This window comes from Danio rerio, chromosome 25 (assembly GCF_049306965.1).
Source record: "Danio rerio strain Tuebingen ecotype United States chromosome 25, GRCz12tu, whole genome shotgun sequence".
NCBI classification, from domain to species: domain Eukaryota; kingdom Metazoa; phylum Chordata; class Actinopteri; order Cypriniformes; family Danionidae; genus Danio; species Danio rerio.
Genome location: NC_133200.1, coordinates 32,111,212 through 32,132,429, shown reverse-complemented (window position 1 = coordinate 32,132,429; position 21,218 = coordinate 32,111,212).

Below are 21,218 nucleotides of genomic sequence, written 5' to 3'. Positions count from 1 at the left end.
CTCACTTTTTTATATTCTATGTGTTGAATTATTTCTATCCTTTATGCATCCATTATGTGGCAGCCCTTTTGTCTGAGACAAATTTCCTTAGGGAGAAATCAAGTAATCCTGAATTTAACATTTTGGGCTCTATTTTGACGGTCCATGTGCAGAGTGCAAAACGCAGGGCGCAAACGCTTTCAGGGCGTGTCAGGACGCATTTTTGCTAATTTAAGGACGGGAAATCTGCCTTGCGCCGCGGCGCATAGTCTAAAAGGGTTGAGTTTATTTTCTTAATGAGTTATAGGTGTGTTTTGAGAATAAACCAATTACAGTCTCATCTCACATTCCCTTTAAGAGTCAGCTGCGTCGCGCCAAGAGCGCATTCGCTATTTACAGGACGCAAAGTAAGTCTAAGTGGAAAAAATGAGCATTTCACAAGCAAACAGTTAACAGTTTTTTTAACGGAAAACTGTTAAACAGAGCATCTACTGTGTGAGAATGAAAGATAATGGATGTACTTTCACATTCTCTCTTGGATAGGGAAACCTTTTCGCACAGACATCAATTAGTCTATAAATAAATAATTTTGTTTGTTAAGCGCAAATATTCGTTTCAAAACTATTTCTAAATTCAGTTCTTATTTCCAGCAAACGAATAAATAAATATTAATAACAAAATGTTCTCAAAAACCTGAGTTATATCCCAAAACACATGCAGTACCCCATATGGTCTAAAACCTGACAGGTGGGCAAATCTAAGCTTGTTTTTAATAAAAGAAATATAAATATGGATATATTAAATAATACTGCTAATAATATTAACATTATACAAAAGCAAATTGAATGATCTGAAAAAGCCTCCCGAGATGAAGAAGACATAAAAGCAGAGGTTTTTCATATTTATGTAGGCTAGAAAATAATATATTTTGTAATATTTTAATCCTTTATATTTATATTCTATATCTATTTTTTATTATATCCTATATATATCCTTAATATAAAATTTTTTCATATGTAAAGATATTTGCCTATTGCTCTCTTGTGCGTATTAAGCAGTGTGTAAGTGAGGCGCAACTCTGCGGCGGAGTTTAGACCGGGTTAGTTTTGATCTAATGAAAAATCTATTATAGTTTCTCAAAATAGCAACGCGCCAGCGGTCCGCCTCAGAATGCCTTCCTTTTTAGACCAGAACGCCTATGGGCGCACAAATGAGCGCAAATGCATTTGCTATTTAAACAGCGTAGCGCAACGCCTCAAAACGACTCTTGCGCCAAGCTGAAACTACCAAAAGACTATTGCGCCGCGCCTTGCACCACACTGCGCCGGGTGTATGATAGGGCCCTTTAACTGTATAGATCATAATATGTGGATGGCTCAATTATCTCTTCCCCTGCAAACATTTCAACATTTCTTGTTTGGCATGCTGTCAAAGCCCTGAGCTCATAAGATCCTTGAGCCCAGGGCTCCCCCTGTTTGCAATTCAAGAGGGGGGTTTGAGCTCAGGTAGATCTTGAGAACTCCCCTGCTGTAGTAGCTAATGAACAGATAGTGATTGCTCTTAAGAGATAACTCCTTACTAGGAGCATGTCTATGGTGCCGATTTCCATTAGTCAATTAACTTAAGTTGTATGTTATTGGACGGTTGGAGGAAACCGGAGAACACGGGGGAAACCCACATAAGCATGGGGAGAATGTGTAAACTAGACAAGGACTAGAAAAAGTAATGTTTCTGCTGTGAGGCAACAGTGCTAACCACTGGGCCACTGTGCCACCCATCTAGGAAAAGAGGAGGAGTAGAGATGGAAGGGGGGATTATTGAACATGAAGATGGCTGTTAAATGGAACTTAGGGTATTTATAGTGGCTTAGGAATTGTCTGATTGGTGAATCATAAATTGGATAATGCGGGACCAGCCGCAATCAATCTTAAGCACGTGATTCTCTCGAAATTATTATAAAATAAACTTCACTTAAAACAATGCACTGCATTATTTTATGATTTTTACCTAAATATGATGACCCTTAGATTATTCTCTGCTTGAAATATTTGATTGTATTATATATCAAAATAAAAAACCAAGCCTCTATTTTAAAACAACAACAACAAAAAAATGTCTTTATGAGTTCATGCTTTATGACCATTTGAATATAGATAGTTTTCATAATTTAATATTATTATTATTACTATTATTATTAACAAAAAAACAGACAATGCATTTTTTTTAAAGTAGTGCATTTTTAAGATATATAGGGCCCTATCATACACCCAGTGCAATAAGGCGCAAGACGTGTTTGGCACAATGTGTTACTATTTTCAGACCAGCGCAACCCAAATTTTCACTCTTTGCTTCACAATGTTTAAATAGCAAATCCATTTGCGCTACTTTGTGGATTCATAGGCATTTCGGTCTTAAAAGTAGGTGTCACTGCACCAGTGACACCTACCTCAAAATAGCGCACCTCATTTGTGCGCTATTTTGAGGAACAGAAATGGACTAGAGTGCATTAGTTATGCACCTATGCATGTCCAAAGCGCGTACGCAATGCTTAATACACACAGGATGACAGCAATACACAAATATTCGTACATATGGGAAAAAAAAGGATTAAAATGTTAAAAGAAATTATTATTTTCTACACAAAAATCTACCTCCATGCTCTCTTTATGTCGGGAGCTGTTTCAGTTTGTTCATGACAGTTTGTCTTTGTGTAATGTTATTATTATTAGCAGTATTATTTATTTTATGCATATTTATTTTTTGTTTTAATAAAAACAAGCTTAGATTTGTCCACCTGTCGGGTTTTGGAGATGTATGCATTATCAGGGTCATAAGAATAGTATTTGGATATAACTCTATTCGCTTTGGATAAAAGCATCTGCTAAATGACTAAATATTCAATAAAAAAAGTTTTTATTGTTCATTTATCCATTTGCTGAAAATTAGAACTGAAATTAGAACTGAAATAGTTTTTAAACAAATCTTTGAGCTTAAAAAACGAAATTAAATATGAAGGCTAATGGATGTCTTTAGCAGAGAGTGTATAACACCGTTTCCTTATCCGCGAAAGTAAACAAGTAAACAGTAAAAATAAAGAGGCCGAATGGAGAAGGCTCTGTCTTTATCCTCGCTGTAGATGCTCTGTTTAACTGTTTTCTTACTAGTGAAGTGTTCAGTTTTTCTACAAAGTCCGCAATGAAAATAGCAAATGCACCATGGCACGATGCAACTGACCCTTAAAGAGAATGGGAGATGAGACTCTGGTTGGTTTATTGCAAGTTGTGCTCAAAACACATCCATAACTCATTAAAAGAATAAGCACAAATGTGTTAGATCATGCGCCAGGGCACAGAGCGTATTTTTCAGTCCTTAAACTAGCAAAAGTGGATTCGGACATGGACTTAATGCTTTTGAGTCATGCGCTTTAGACTTTGTGCCTAGATCATTAAAATAAAGGCCATACATGCATATGTTATGAGGGACTCCCAGGACAATGCGGTGGGGGGGTTTAGATTAGATTAAAAATCTAAAAATCAAAAATTAGAGTTACTATATTTCATTCATAAACTACTAGTACTGTCCACAACTAAAGCTTTTCCTAGTTGACCAGTAGACATTCATTACAGTCATTAGTCAACTAATCACTTGTTTATTAAATTAATTTAACATTACATTTTACATTTACATTGTCATTTGTTGGACCTTTTGTCCAAAGTGACTTATAATTAATGAGAAATGTAGCAAATCAACACAAAGAGGCAGTACACACAGGAAGTGTTAATTATACAAAAGAACAGTGAAGTGTTCAGATGTAGTGCTAAAGAGTAAGGGAGAGTTTTTTTGGAAAAGTGTAGATTTTTTTCACTCTTTTTTTTTTTTTTTTGGTAAGTACGTCTGGTGCAAATGTGCAAAACTGGTGTAGTGACAGTTAAGGCTGGTTTATACTTCTGCTTCAAGGGATCGCCTTGAACCACGGCCCATCCCTAGCGTGTAGCCATGTATTTATTCTTTTGTGTGCTGTTTTTGTTGCTCTACAACACTTCCGCCATTCTAGCTGGCAGCAGTTTTTATCTTCCTCTGTGTCGAGTTTCTTTGTGGGTGTTTTGATTTTTCTGAATGCTATCTTAATGTAGAAGTAGCTAAAACTCACTCATTCAGAGGCGGGAACCGGAGAATGTGCAACAACTTTAATCATAAGGAGCTCCTCAGTGGGTCTCGACACTTAAGCTCTATTGGGCTCGCGGCTCTCAGCACCATCCACACTCGTCACCACTACCAAGCCGACCAATCACAGAGCCTGCACTACGCATTGTTGCGATGTGTAGTTACATTTTTTGAGAGGTGCACTTTGTAATGCACGTTTTAATGGTTCGTAAAGCCCAATCACCTGTATCAGGCAAACTCAGTTTGGGGTTGATGTGTGGTGAGGAAGAGGAAAGAAAAGGGGTTTAGATGATCTCGGAGATGGGTTTTTAGTTGTTGCTTGAATGTTACCAGTGAATCAGCAGTCTGTGTGGGAATGAGATGACCATTTCACCTGCACAGAATGTTGAATGAAAAGGTTTTGGAAAGCACTTTAATGGCACTAAAGTTCTGAACAGAGGCTCCTGGATGGGGATTTAGACCTTCAGGAGCAGGTGGAGGTAAAAGGATGCAGTTCCAGTGGCTGCTCTAGCACAGATGTTGAATTTGATACAAGCCCCGACTTGTAACCAATGCAGAGAGATAAAGAGAGGTGTTACATGGGCACTCTTGGGCTTATCAAAAACCAGACAAGCTGTAGCATTCTGGATCATCTGTAGAGGCTTAAGGGTACAGGATCGGAGTCAAGCTAGATGGGCATTGCAGTAGATTAGCCTTGAAATGGCAAGGACTTGGACTAAAAGTTGTGTGTCAGTAAGAAAGGGTATGATTTTTCTGATGTCGAAAAGTGCAGGACATCTGATTATCCAGGATCACCCCAAGATTCTTTACAGAATTACATGGTGTAATAGTAGATTATCTCAGTTGGATAGAGAAATTGTGTTGAGTGTGTGGAGTTGCAGGTAAGAAAGGAAGTTCTGGTTTTCCCAGATTAAGCTGTAGGTGATGTTTTCTATCCAAACCAAGATGTCCTCCAGGCAGTGCGAGAATCTTTCAGCTACTGTTCGGTCATCCAAATAAAAGATAGTACTGTGTGTCATTGGCATTAACAATGATAAGAGAAACTATGTAATTGGATGATGGTCCCCAGTGATGTGGTGTAAATAAAAAGTAGAAGGGGACCAAGAACTAATCCCTAAGGAACCCCTGCATTTTAAGACAGAGAAACCCCTATAATTTAATTAGGCAAACTTAACGGTTTGAGTTTAAAGGACTATGAAAGAATGTCATTTGTACCATTGTTTTGCATACAGAAATACCATAATAATAATAATAAATGCTTAAAACGAAACACAAGCCTTAAAATTAAATATTGAATGTGTAGCGAAACACCTGACACAAACACACATTCATACAGGTTGTAGAAAAATAGTAAAAGAAGAAAAATAAGAGTTTGAGAGAGTGGAATGATGTAAAAACCTCGGATTTCTGACTAAACCAAGCAAACAAAATATAAACAATTTAACTCTTCTATGGTTAAGGTGGAGGTAAGAAGATTCTGTTCTAGCACAGATGTTGACCTTGATACAAGCCTCGACTTGTAACCAATGCAGAGAGATAAAGAGAGGTGTTACATGGGCACTCTTGGGCTTATCGAAAACAAGACAAGCTGTAGCATTCTGGATCATCTGTAGAGACTTAAGGGTAAAGGACAGGAGTCAAGGTAAAAGTGCATTATAGTAGATCAGCCTTGAAATGACAAGGACTTAGAATAAAAGTTGTGTATCTGTAAGGAAGGGCCTGATTTTTCTGATGTTGAAAAGTGCAAACCTGCATGATCAAGCTGCATTAGCAGTGTGCTCTTTGAAGGACAGCTGATCATCCAGAATCACCCTCAAACCAAAAATAATCAATTTAACCCTTTTATAGTTCCTTAGAGTTACATTTATTTACATCACTTTGGTAATCTGGAGGTGTTACTTGAATTTCTTGTGTGATGCGAAGAACTCCCTCTGTTGAGTGGGGTTCCCATGTGGTCAGCTGGTGGTTGGCTCTTTGTATTGTGAAGCTTGGAGTGAGGTGAAGTCTGTCGATTAAATGTTTTTGAGGCGGCAAAAGGACTAGTTGTGTCAACTTCTGTTTTTGCGGCATACTAAACTTAACTAGACTCTCAACAGAAAAGAAAGAAAGAAGGATATCGGAGATGGGAATGTTTGTGTAATGACCACCACCCTCCCGATCCTTAAGTCACTGCTAGAGGGCAGTAGCCTATAAGTTGCTAAGTAATTTGGGCTTAGCAGCTTCCCATCCAGATCCTCATAGTCAGCATTGGTCGGTGTGCAACAGGTTGTTTTTGTTACCTCACGCTAAAATATAATTATGAACAGCAGACTAAACAGGAATGAGAACGGTTTAGCTTCCCTCTTTTATGGCATAGCGGAACAATGTATGTTTGTTTTGTTTATGTGTTTGCTGGTACTTTGATGTTGTTTATTGAACTATGCTTTGTGTTTGTATTGTGAATGTGTGTCTGTATATTACGCTTTACGTTCTTGTGATTGTTTATACTCTGTGTTTTTTGGTTTGTGTAGTTTTATGGTGAAATTGTCAACATGGTGACAAGTGAAGCATTGCAGTGTAGAGATCTGCGTGGGACTAAATTTTGATTCCCGCTCCCGATCGCTCCCGCTTATATTTAGCATTTGTTGTCCTGCTGCCCGACCCGCACCGTTTTCTACCCGCCGCGCCCGTTCTCGCTAACGGACGGGAGGAGAACAAAACTGAAAACCACCCAGCTATACAGTGTCCAGACAGCCTATAACAAGCTGTCTGTATAAACACACACACAAGCACAAGCAAGTGGTACACATGCAGAGAGCGTCTTGCTCTCTCTTTCATTCACAAACACACACAGTAACAAACAATACACAGTAATAAACACACGCTGCAGTAAAACTCGCCGTCATTGGAGGCTTTCATTACATCGCACTGCTGTTCATCACGTGTGTTTGACGCTGCATCGGAGGCTTTCATCGTGATGCGCTACTGTTGAAGCTGTGCAGTTAACCCATTTTTGCCAGGGTCCAAGTCTCTTCACTGGACCCGAAGATTAGCTGTCCTGAGCTGGAACTAAACAAATCTCTTTCTCACTCGGAGTCTTTCCATTCTGGTGTTCTCTGGGGTTCGCTCTGGGGCTGGCCTTAGTCAGCTTTTATAGGGGTGGTTTTGTACCCACCCTCAGGAGCTAAGTTGACCAATGAAAAAGTTTATTTGCCATATGAAGTTTTATGGGCCTTTGTTCCGAAGTGTGATGATTTGCATATGCATTCTGGGTGTAAGCTGATGCAGAAATGTTTAAAGTTACCTGCCAACACTTCCGTTTTTTCTGGGAGTTTCCCGTATTTCAGACCCATCTCCCGTTTTGTTCTGTCTCTGGAAAACTCCTGGAAATTGACCCATCACTTCAACCCTGGTCCTCATCTTTTTGGTACAGTTCCCGGATTGCCGACCTTGATAGTGCAAACTAGGGACCCCACTCTTAAGTTTGTGACAGTAAAACTGTATATGGACAATAATAACTGCCACTAGGCCTAAGCATGAGACTACAAATGAAACATCGAATAAAAATTAGGTGTTAGTTTTAATAAGCTGCAAAGCAAATCTAAGCTAACACTCTTCAATCTCATGTTTTCATATTATAAGAAAGCAACAAAAGTTTGCCTATAGGTTGTTGTGATGAAGAGATATCTGTCTCCATGTCTTTATCTTATACAAAATCAACCCAGCCTTAAAGGAAATGTGCTCTGAGGGAGTGAAGGTATGATCCCATACTTTAAATATCCTTCCTGACATTAATATCAGATGGATTTGTCAGATCCTCGCTGAGGGTGCATACGTGTCCAACAAACTTGAGAGCTAAAAACACTCACCTGTGAGAGCTACTCAAACTCTCAAAGCTTTTAAAACATACTGAGTGCAAATGCTTTGCTGGACACCTGCCCTAACTGAGCCACTTGTGTATTTTTTTCTGTGACTAACCGACCAATGAGAACTTAGATGACCAAGCCTGTTCTGGTGAAATATCAACTATTAGAAGCAGCCATATAACCATACCTGTCAACACTGGGATGTGAAAATAAGGGATATACCCACCATTCCCCTAAAAAAGGTTTATCTAACATCTATTTATCACTATGGAGCCCGTCAGCTGACAGTCACGCACCACTATATGAATGTTTTGAGAATTGCATAGGAGGGGTGTCGGCACCTATAATGAAAAGGAGAGGGAATCCCGCTGTTTTATTCATTAATTCATTCATTTTTTTTTTTCGGCTTAGTCCCTTTATTAATCCGGGGTCGCCACAGCGGAATGAACCGCCAACTGATCAAGCAAGTTTTACGCAGCAAATGCCCTACCAGCTGCAACCCATCTCTGGGAAACATCCACACACACGTATTCACACACTCGTACAATACGGACAATTTAGCCTACCCAATTCACCTGTATACCGCATGTCTTTGGACTATGGGGGAAACCGGAGCACCCGGAGAATACCCACGCGAATGCAGGGAGAACATGCAAACTTCCTACAGAAACGCCAACTGACCCAGCTGAGGCTTGAACCAGCGACCTTCTTGCTGTGAGGTGACAGCACTACCTACTACGCCACTGCGTTGCCATTCCGCCATTATATATTTATTTCAAAGTGTATTCATGTCTAAATAAAATGAAAGCACAGAACAGACTTACATTTAAAAGCAAGGGGTGGCCCCTGGTGGTTTGGCGGTATGGGTTGCATATAAATAGGCTCGGCTCTTTAATGCCACCCCTCAGTGAAAGACTGAAAATACGAGAGAAGCACGGAAAATACCTTTACGGGATGATAGCGGGATGGAACTGTAAAATATGAGAGAATCCTGGGAAAAACGGGAGGGTTGACAGGTATGCCTATAACCCTATAGAAGATAAAATGGTAAGTTAACAGATACATTAAAAAAACAACATGCAAATTAAAAGCCTTTTGATTTTATTCAATTGTGACCCGTGGTGTGTTTACGATAGATTGATGACACAGCAATAGCATCAGTTGCAGCAGATTGATTTAACAACCCGAGGTTAAACTTTGTCACATTAAAAATAAACACATGGCACTACTGTACATGGAGGATTGTCTCCAAGTGTCCAAAATTACACCAAGAACAGACTTGCAAACATTGTGCCCACCAATTTCATTAGATGGGGTTAATGTTAGATTAAACAAATGAATAAATTACTATAAAAAATTGTATGCTTGTTAGACTGTTGCATTTTGTTGTGTTGTCAATATGCTCATGTTCATATATGCAACATAGGCTCATTCTAAAAATGTAGCCCTATATACAATTATAGATTGTGAGTTTATGTAGCCAGAAGTTTGTATGTCTGTATTTCATTTCTAAAATAAACACTAGGGCTGATCACTCACCTCTGTGTGGACAGTTTTACCGCTGTTACCAGTTTGTTCAGTTAGCTCGCCATGTACATTGGTGGACTTGAGACACAGAGAAGTTGACCACGGTGACGGGGTTTGAGTCCGGTGAAAAACAGTTCCAGAAAGCGATTAAGACAAAAAACGAATCTATAACGGAAAATTCAAGAGTTCACACTTTTCTGATAATTGATAATAAAGCTTGTTTGGCATGCTGTGCCGGGAGAGAGCCCTGAGCTTAAAAGATCCTTGAGCCCTGGGCTCCCTCCCATTGCAGGGCGAAAAGGGACTCCCCCTTGCTTATTTGTAGCTAAGTGTCAGAAAAGGATGGCTGAGAAGAGGTGTACTAAAGAGGCTATAAATATTTTGGATTAAATGTTTAGGGTGCTTGTTTTTGAACTGTGGGAAGAAACCGGAGGACCCGGGGAAAACCCACGCAAGCACGGGGAGAACGAGCAAAACTCCGCACAGAAATGTCACTTGGTTTGGCAGGGAATTAAACCAAGGGCCACCGTGTCAGCCGTTTAAAAGGAGGGAAAGTAGGGTTGGTTGGGGGGGTTACTTCAAGACGAAGACATTAAGATAAGAAAACTCACGTTATTTTTAGTGAGTTAGGAATCGTCTGATAGGATAATTGGTCGTTGGCCAATGCTGGAACAGCTGTGAACAATCATAAGCACATGATCCTCTCGAAATTTGTTTATGAATAAATTTTGCCAAACGGGTCAATCTGTCCTTTTTAAAACACTATTGGTTGGGTTAAGGGAAAGAGGAGGGTGGGTCAGTTAATCGATCAGGCAGTCAGTAAGTCATTCAGTCAGTCAGTCAAGCAGTCAACAGTGGCCTCTGGTGGATTTAGGCGAGAATAGCAGACGTGAATGGCACTCGCAAGGGAAATCTGAGATCTCAAAAAGAGTACACAGCGGCCTCAAGTGGATTTGAGAAAACAAAAACTGCAAAAAAAAGTAGTTCCTGGGAAGTGTATGGCGTTCTCCAGAAATGTAAATAGAGGTATGTTTCCAGAATGAGCCTGGGTTTGTATTGAATATGTTTGCAGTGCTTCCATTGCCTGAAAACATGGTAAAAATCAGATGAGGGCTTTTCTTTTTCTAGATTGCTTTTTAAAACTGATCAGTTGGGTTAAGGTAAGTGGGTGGGTGGGCAAATCTGTACTTTTTAAAATACTGTTACTTGGGTTTAGGGAAGGAGGAGGGTGGGTCAGTCGATCGGTCAGTCAGTCAGTCATTCAGTCAGTCAACAGTGGCCTCTGGTGGATTTACGAGAAAATAGCAGGTGCAAATGGCACTCGCAAGAGAAATATGAGATCTCAAAAAGCATACACAGCAGCCTCTGGTGGATTCACGAAAACAAAAACTGCAAAAAACATAGCTCGTGAGATGTATTTGGCTTTGTATATAGAAGTACGTTTTCAAAATGAGTCTGTGTTGTATATATGCCTATTGGTATGTGTGCATCTGTGATTGCAACGTTTATATATTTCTAACCAACTGTAATGAGTATTGGGATAATGAGTTTTGCGAGTCACTAGCATTGTTATTTTGATGCTGCGTTCACACCAGACGCGGAACGCGCGGATAAATCGCGCTATTTGCGCGTAAATAGCCGCTTGAACATTTGAGTTTACTCGCTTCATTCACGCGTCAAATTCACTGCAGAACAGACGCGGACTCGCGTGATGGGGAGGGCTTCTGTCTGCCCCATGACTCTAGCTTCATACCTAAATGGCTAACATGGGTTTTATGAAGAAAATCACAGTGTTTATGTGTTTTATGAAGGCTAAAAAACAGCATCTATACGTTTAGGGCCGTGTCTGAGTCCACTACATCCTTTCAGAGGTGCATCCAGCTCTGAGAGCTCATAAACTCCTCCAGAAACTTAACCTGGCTAACGGAGGCTTTCAGCGGTGACTTCTGACTTAGCCCAGCCCAGTTTGATGAACTTCTTGTCTGTGATGGCTGGAGGATTTTCCCCGGGACACCATCAACAGGCGATACGTCACAATCACGCCCCTACAAGAGCAAGCTTCTGATTGGTTAACGCGGCGCGAATGTCCACTGAAGTTCAGATTTTCGAACTCGAGTGATTCACGCGTTACCATTCGCACCACGCCATTCGCGCTGTGCCATTTGCGCATAACGCGCCGCAGGATGTCTATTTGCGCGTTTGCATTGACTTACCATGTACATCACTCGCACTTGACGCACGTTCCACGTTTGGTGTGAAGAGCAGCATTACTAAATAGCATGTATAAAACACTTTGTGAGCCAAGTAGTATTTCCGAATTCATAGTATTTGATAAACAGCAAGTGATAACTACCCGGATGACCTACTACTTCCAGCTAGAATCTGTACAGTGAATCTAATGGACTGTACACAATCCACATGAGGGAGGCACGTAAGCCATGTGTAATGACAAATGGTGTATGTAGTCTGTCCAAATTACATTCGTACTACTCACATTATATCTTTATAGAACATAATTCTGTAAAAAACATGTAATAAATTAAAATAGTACCTACATGAGTAGGTAAATGTATTGCTGTTTTGCATTAGCTTTACATCCACTTCTTCCATTGAATATAAACAGAACCTGCGTCTCAAATGGCACACTATGCACTATGCACTCATGCACTATGTACTTATCCACTTACACACTCAACAGCATAGTATTTGTATGTAGTGTCATCCCAAACGGAGCACTAATGTTTTCTTTACTAAGCGTAAATTCAAACCCTTTCCCTGATGACATTGACGGTTGCCAAATCAGAGACATAAATGACCAAACGATCAAATAATACCTACCATGAGAATAATCGCATTCACCATTGGAAGGCGCTATAATCATTCTCGTAAGAGAATTTTGCTTTCACCATCCAAAATAAATAAAGTTACCCAACATGTGCAGCCGATAGCTCCATGCTTCCGCTATGTGAGCAAACCTGCGGTCGTTGAGTGCGTGAAGTATCCATCATTCCATGCTTCATTTTACCAGCTGAATGAGTGCATCCTCCGGGTAATTAAAGTCTAATTATTATTTGTAGGGTTTTCAGTGTGAACGCACTACTTACACTATTTATACTACATAATGGCATAGAAAAGTGCATAAGTATGCGATTTGGGACGCAGCTTTATATTGTCAATATTATATTGGTGCCTAAATCTGGGAAGAATGATCACGCTGTTGGAGGACCCTCATTCCTTGAGGAAAATCAAGTGTCATTAATCAAGGACAAACAGGGTTTGCTGCATTAGAGACCTCAAAGTTGGAGGAAGAGCTTGCAGGGAAAACGAAAAAAAGCTGCTGCAGTCTGCTTGACCATGGAGTCTTGAAGGTGCCCCCTGGCCTGCAAAGGGGTGTAAGTGATACCTGCACAGCAGACCAGTTATCCCACAGAATAACTCTGGAAGGATATGAAAGGAAGAGAAGAAAATGGCTGTGGAAAAAGTGAAAAGACCAGGCTGGTCTTTATGTTGCTGTTAGGTTTTATTTTTTGCCATTTTTCCACCTTTTTCTTTCCTAAAAAACAAATGTTGTTGTATTGGTACTGAAATCCAGAGGAAAAAAGAAACATGCTGCCAGAAAGCTCTCAGTGGTGAAGAAAAAGATTAAGGTTCTACTGAGCAAGGAGGAGCTGATTCTGCTGCTATGAATGCTCAACTAGACTACTCCATCAAAGTTGTTTGAATTCATGAATTCTCTCGTGTGGCATCATGGGATAGTTTAGAGAATCCATCCTTCTCCCACTACACATAATTGTGGTATGTTTGACTATTTATTTTTTATTTTTTGAATCCTGTTTGCAAATCCTGTTTCCTTCAATTTTGTAATATAGTCCTTCTATAGCCTTCTTTAAATTTCAAAAATGCTGAAACTCTTATTCAAGAATTTGTCAATTCAGCCCCTTTCACACATGCACAACTTTCCGGAAAATTACCGGAAACAGTGAACCGGCTCTTTTTGAAAATACTGGTAAATTTGTTCTGGCTATTTTCCGGAAAGAGAAGTTGTAACATTACCAGTAATTTGCCGGAATGCTGCGCTGTGTGAATGCAGAAGCAAGATTGCCGGAATAAGCGTGTGCACGTCTAGAACGTGCTGACTTGAGACATCTGCTTTAGCCAATCAGAACAGTCAGTCACATTCACGTCCACGCGGTTTATGAGAATAAAAGCCTTTGAATATTTTTCCAGACACATTTAGCTGCTAGAAATTAGTCAGATAGCGTTTATATGTTCATCTTAATGTCAACTGTGTAATTAATTATGGATAAGATGCTTATGATAAGCTGTTGTTTGTTTACCTTCAAGCTTTGCATGTGCCCATAAACAGTCTATGAGCGCCAGCACACACACATATCATGTACATCTCTCGACATGCGAAAGTGTTTCTCTATATGTTTTCTTCGAAGTTGTTCACAATACTTATCCATCCACAGAGTTTGTGATGTAGTCAAATGTTTACTAATACAAGCGCAGCTGTTTAGAGCTCATTTCTGGTTAATGATGTCAGACTTTACCGGTGTTTTGGAATGGATGTGTGAATGCTCTTTTCCTCTTTAACATCCTCGCCTGTGTGAACAACGCTTTTTTGAATTTACTGGTAAAGTCGTTACGGAAATTTTCCATATATTTACCGATATCACTGTGTGAAAGGGGCTATTGTCAGATACATTACATTACACTAGTTTTGCAACAATTGCATTGGCTCTCAATCACCCATTCAGTTTGAGATTCTTGTTTTAGTTTTCAAGGCCTATAATTGTTTGGCACCTTCCAACCTCTCTGAATTAATTGTACCCTTTATGCCCTTGCTCATACTAACTAGTGTGGGTGGTAGGGCTTTCTTCTGCCAAGTTCTGGAATGAACGACCACAATGTCTTAGATTTCATCATATCAGACCTTTAAAACTGCTTTCAAAACTCACTTTAATGCAACATGTTTTGTTGATTGACTCATTGATTTCCTTAACTTTATGGTTTGTTTGGTTTTCAACTCATCCATATAGAGATAAAAAAAGCTTGCTGGGGTTTATTAAACTTACTGTTGTCTGCCAGAGAATGGAGAGGTGGCTGCTACTCACAAGAAAGATGGAGAGTATTCAATTTGGCAGAGGGCAAGGCTTGAGGTGAGTGAGAGAAAGAAGATGAACTTTTTGTCCCCTGTAACTAAGGGTGCTTTCACACCTGTGAATCGATTCAGTTGTTCCGAAACAGAGATTACAATTGTTACATTGTTCGCATTCACACTGCAAAGTTTCTAATCGGACCAAAAGAGCTAAAACAAGTCACGTGCGAGTAAACTCTCCTTACATTGGTCAGAGTGTCAGGGTTTATTTTGCAGCGTCCCGCTCAGCTGTCAGGAGAGGTGGTAGTTTGGTGGTGATTGACAGGGTGTGCGCGCGCGCGATGTGTCTGAGGAGAGATGCGGTGGTGAGGGGTGAGAAGGGTGCGCGACGATGCATATTTGAGGACCGGGAGGGAGGCACAAGATTACCGGGAGATCATTACTTGTTTGCGGGCATCCGGAGACTCGCGAAACTTCCCACCCTACTCATAATTCTCTCTTCATATAGCCGTAAGCCTATTACATATCCATAAAACACTGTGATATAACCGCGCTCGGATCGGATCGCTTTCTCACTGCAATCAATCCGCTCCAGGGTTCGTTTTAATCGAGCCGAGACCACCTCATTTAAGCGATCTCGGAGCGATTACTTTGGCGCGGAACAGAGCGCGATTGCGCTGTTCACATATACCAAACGAACCGCGCTAACTGGGCAAACGAGATACGTTCCGAAACAAAAGTGTAGGTGTGAAAGCACCCTTAAAGTCTTTAAGGTACCTGTTTCTTCCCTTGACTATGCGATTTGTTACATTGATGCCAAGTCTGGGGGAACGTAAAAACAAGCTGTTTCTACTTAATAACCCTTGCTGCTTGGGGAAGGTAGTCATGCCATTGAACCAGAAGGACATTCAACGCTTGCTCTGGAAGAGCTTGCTGGGGGAACAGACAGACTCACTACTGTCTGCCGGAGCATGGGCAAGTGAATGCCATTGGCAAAAGGCTGGATATTCACTGGTATTCAGACCTGCTGCTGTCCAAAATGATGGATAGAAGCAGGGATAGTAAGGTAACGAGGGGATCACAGTCAAAAGAGTCATTAGGATATGTGGAGCAAAAAGTTGTGCACCTAGTGGCACTTTCAGGTACTATGAGTGAGGAAGGACATGTTTTTTTACTTTATCTCTCCCATCTCTGCCTTTGTCACTCTCATTCTGTTTCCTTTCTATCACCCTTGGTTGAGCTTTGCCTGTGTGCTGTGTGCAGTCTCATGATAACCCCCAAATCGACCATTGTTAGTGTAGCAAGCACAACGTTAAAAGGTAAGGATATCTTGCTTAATATCTTAATTAATATTAATATTATAATATTATAATATTAATATTATAATATTGATTTCTATTAATTAAGATATTAATATCTTAATTAATAGAAATCAAAATACATAGTTTTTTTATATTTTGTAATTTAATAACTTTGTTAAAATAAAATACAAATAACTTTAGTACCATAACTTTTTGAAAATAAGTGTATATTTCATTCAAAATGTATTTTATTAAAATTACTAAAATAAATAAATAAAACAACAGTTGAGAGTATTTCTATACTTTTATTTCTAATTTGAGTTGTAATAACAGGTAAATTGGATGCATGCATTTCAGTGTCTGCTGCTTTTTCCTGTGAGTTTAAATCAGCATAGACTTCTAAATAGAATTCTAAAATCATAACCCTACATAAGTTTCTGAAGATGGCAAATTAAGTAGCCAGAAGAATGTATGGCTGCATTTCGTTTTTAAAATGAACACTAGGGGCGGTATGACACTGTTCCTTTTCGTGCTTACCAGCTGACCGCTTATCTCTTATGGACACTTTCCCGCTGTTACCAGATCGTTCGCCATGTATGGTGGATTTGAAATGCAGAGAAAGGTTGACCATGACGACAGAGTTTGAGTCCAGTGAAGAACAATTGCAGAAAACAGGTAGGACAGAAACAGAAGCCAAAAAATAAAGTTATTAACAGGGTGAGAATGTGGTAAAATCTTAAACCCGGTAAAAATCAGGTGGCCATGAGGGCTTTTTTTTCTGGATTGCTTTAGGGAAGCGGGTGGGCGGGTCAATCTGTGCTTTTGAAAATATTATTGGTTGGGTTTAGGAAAGGAGGATGGTGGGTCAGTCAGTCAGTCAAACAGTGAGTTGACAGTGGCCTCTGGTGGATTTACACAAGAACAGCAGGAGCGAATGGCACTCGCAAGAGATATTTGCGATCTCAAAAAGTGTACGCAGCAGGTGTCGAAAAAACAAAATGCAGCTCCTGGGACATCTTTGATGTTCTCCAAAAATGTATATATAGGTACGCTTTCAGATTGAGCAGATTGTTTTGAATATGTGTGTTTCTATCAACTTTCAGCTAACAAAACATAACTTTCTGATAGCAAAAACATAACTTTATGTCTGAATTGTCTTTCAGAACCACATTTTCACTGCGGTGAAATCTTTGCTGTCCCTCATACAAGACAAAGGGATGTATGCACCTTCATGGGTGGTCATGTATCTCATACATTGAGTAATCAGAAAGTGACACTGAACTATAACTGTTCCCAGTTGAAAAACAATTTAAAAATGTTTTTATTGTTTTTATTACAAATTTACCTCCATCAACAGTAGATTCAAGAACAACCAGAGCAGAATGAACTGTTGTGTCTCCAGGCATCTGATTTAAACCAATGATGTTTAACAATAAAACTGAAATAGCCATTGATCTCCATGCTACAGAATCACCTGTGTTTAGAGGCTGGTTTCTTCTCTCTGGAGTATATATTTAGACAAGAGAGGTAAACACAGTAATAAACCGCTGATCTGTTTCTACAAACAATAGATTCTTGATGTGAGGTTTGCTTCTACTGAAAATTTTTCAAATGCCTTTAAAGAAAGCGTAATTTCATCTGAAACATGCCATTGTCAATGTAAGCCTTTTCTATTATAAAACCACATCATGCATCTCAGACAGAAAAGAGTAAGAAATCAAACAACCTAGTTTATAAGAAGCAAAAATATATATTTCAATGTAAAACATTTTTAATGAAAATAATATGGGGAAAATATTTTTTATATGTTTTACTCCTATATTTCAGAGCACACACAAATATTTTATGGGTGATCAACATTTCCTGGGAGAACACAATACTTCTACAAGAGAACTAAAAGATTCACTTAATAGTTCTAAAAGCAGATATAAAGCAGTTTTTTTTTTTTTAATGTGGTGAAAGTATGGTGACTGAGAAAGCTGCTAGCTAAGTTAATCAAACATGCATTTTTTAAAATGTGTCGAAACACCACAACAGTGATAAACATGGTTGCTTACTGTTTAGAGTCAGTGGTGTAACATGGAATTAAAATAACATTTCCTTTAACATTAATTGTGTATTTCATGCAATTATTATTGTTTTACACATCATACGCTGCCCTTCCAGTTACTTCTAATTACTGAGCCAACATGCCACAGTTAAAATAAACTAAAACAGCGGTTCTCAAACTTTTTTCATCAAGTACCACCTCAGAAAAAAATAGTCTCTTCAAGTACCACCATAATGAGCAGTATTGAAATACAGTAGCCTAGTAGGCCTAGTACAGCAGCTACAACTCTGCACAGTTAAAAAATGTGGCAGATTACCTCAGAAATATAGGCTATGTGTCATATATGGCATATTATATACATCATTTTTGATACATTTTGAAATATATTTAGCATGTACATGACATATTTCATTCCTCCGTGTACCACTAGAAGGAAGTCCGCGTACCACTAGTGGTACACGTACCACAGTTTGAGAACCACTGAACTAAAACAAATAAATAAATAAATAACTGAATGTTACAAATACCAAAAAAAGGGAAGCAGCTGGGTTTGTCACTTTTTGGGCACTCTGACACCTTCTCATCATAGTCTGCTGTGCCATTTGCAGTGCGCTTTCTATTTTCATGTGTTGTGAGACTGTACTGTTGTCAAACTGATGAAGATGTATGGTCAATTATCTCAATTTGATGTTTTCTGAACTTGCAGGACAGCTGAGCTCTCTTGGCCTCTATATATGAAAGGGTCTTTTGAGAAATTCAACAAATTTTTGGAAAAATATACTGTCATTGAGTGTAAACAACAAAATGCAGATTTTTGAAAACAGTGGATACGTTGGTCCCACTTTATATTAAGTGTCCCTAACTACTATGTACTTACATCAAAAAATAAATACAATGTACTTACTGTGTTTATAATGTATTTGAGAACACTTGTGGTGCTTTTGAGTTGGGATAGAGGTTGGGTTATGGACAGGTTTGGTTGCATGGGTAGCTTTAAGGGTGGGTTAAGGTGTAAGGGATGGTCAACAGTGTATTTACAAATGTAATTACAAAAGTTAATTACAGATGTAATTACATACATGTATTTAATCAAGCATAAGTACACAGTAAATACTTGTATTTACACAATAAGTACATTGTAACAAACTATTAACTCCTATGTAAGTACATATTAGTTAAGGCCACTTAATATAAAGTGGGACCGATACGTTTTTAAGGACACTAATAATACAATTTTAATATGATAAGGAAAATACTCTGATTAAGAGTCTACCATGTAAACAGCATTTTTTTATTAATTTAATCTGATTAAGGTCATAATCAAACTAAACAGAAATCTAATTAAGCTGTGGAGACATATGGCAATTTTAGTCGCATTATTGAAGTACAGTACAGACATGTAAACACTGTAATCAAACTATTACTATCGTGTAAGATTTTTAGCTGCATTTTAGGAGAGGATATTCCATACACACACGGTTGTTTGACGCTATTCTCTGCACCTACCACGGAAGGACCACAGACACCTGCATCACAAATTGCAGAGGTTTTTTTCCCATACAGTGCAGCATCAAATTCCATTAAAACAACACTCTTCCAGCAGTTTATACTCGCATCTAATTTCACGTTTGTCACGGGGGGCAAGCATGAAATGTTCCTGAATGAAAGTGAAAATGCCAAACTGCAGTTAAAGTCAACAAATCAAAAATTAATCCCGCAAAATAACATAAAACTCCAAAGGAAACTTAGATAGCGCAGTGACGCAGTGACGTTAATCGATCTATGTGCTTTAACATGTAAAACAAGATCATGAAAGAAACAATCAAAAAGCAACTCATGTAAACACCTTAATCATATTATAGTCTTATTCAGATTAAGGCAAACAATTTGATTACTTATGTCTATGTAAATGCAGTCACTGACATCATGCACACTATATACAGTTAAAGTCGGAATTATTAGCCCCCTTAAATTATTAGACCATCTGTTTATTTTTTTCCCCAAGTTCTGTTTAACAGAGAGACTGTAATAACTGATTTATTTTATCTTTGCCATGATGGAAGTAGATAACATTTGGGTTGATATTTTTCAAGACACTTCTATACAGCTTAAAGTGACAATTAAAGGCTTAACTAGGTTAACTAGGCAGGTTAGGGTAATTAGGCATTGTATAACAATGGTTTATTCTGTAGATAATCGGAAAAAAAAAATTGCTTAAAGAGACTAATAATTTTGTCCCTAAAATGGTGTTTAAAAAATTAAAAACTGCTTTTATTCTAGCTGAAATAAAACAAATAAGACTTTCTCCAGAAGAAAAAATATTATAAGATATCCTGTGAAAATTTCCTTGCTCTGTTAAACAACATTTGGGAAATATTTAAAAAAGGAAAAAAAAACTATTTAAAGGGGGGCTAATAATTCTGACTTCAACTGTATATGACAAACTCAGTCAATAGACATGCTTGATAATATAATGTTGTTATTGTTTTTCAAAGTAACAAAACCCACTACTGGCCTGGCATTAGATTTGGGGGACAGGTATTATTTTTAGTTTTATAATTTCTCAAAAAAATATTATCATTGACAACTATTTACTATGACCAATTAATAAAATAAAATTATTACTGATGATAACAGTAACGTTTAATAGTGAATAGGTTCTTAGTGAAAACACGTTTATAAATATTTACCCTTTCTAACCAAAGCATGATGTTTATGCTTATTTATTTATATATACATTTTAAATTATTAATTATTTTAAATCATAAAAAATAGGAATGATACAGACAAGCTCTTGATTGGATTAGTTCACTAATATATGCTCCATTAGTTCAGTGTCTCCAACTTTGATACTGTACTTTTACGAATAGTGCCTTGAGGAGGGCTCTTTAGGATGTGACAATAAATGATGTTCTCTTGTCAAAAAAAGTTGCATCCTTAATAAAAAATATTGATTGCACTTATATTGTTAACCACAAGACCACATCCAGACTACAATGTCTTGAAGAATATCACGGGTGCATAGAAATGGCTGTACAGTAAGTGTCAAGTAGGAAATGCAAGTAAGTAAAGGAAATAAATAATTTTATTGTAAACTACTTATAAAAGCTCTATTGTCCCCTCAATAATGTGTTACCTTGTCAGTCCACAGGTACTACTGATGATCTGGACCATAATTTTAAAGTGAAAAACATGTTAACCCCTTACTGATTACTTATGTGTTACATTGTTAGTCCGCAGCAGGAATACTG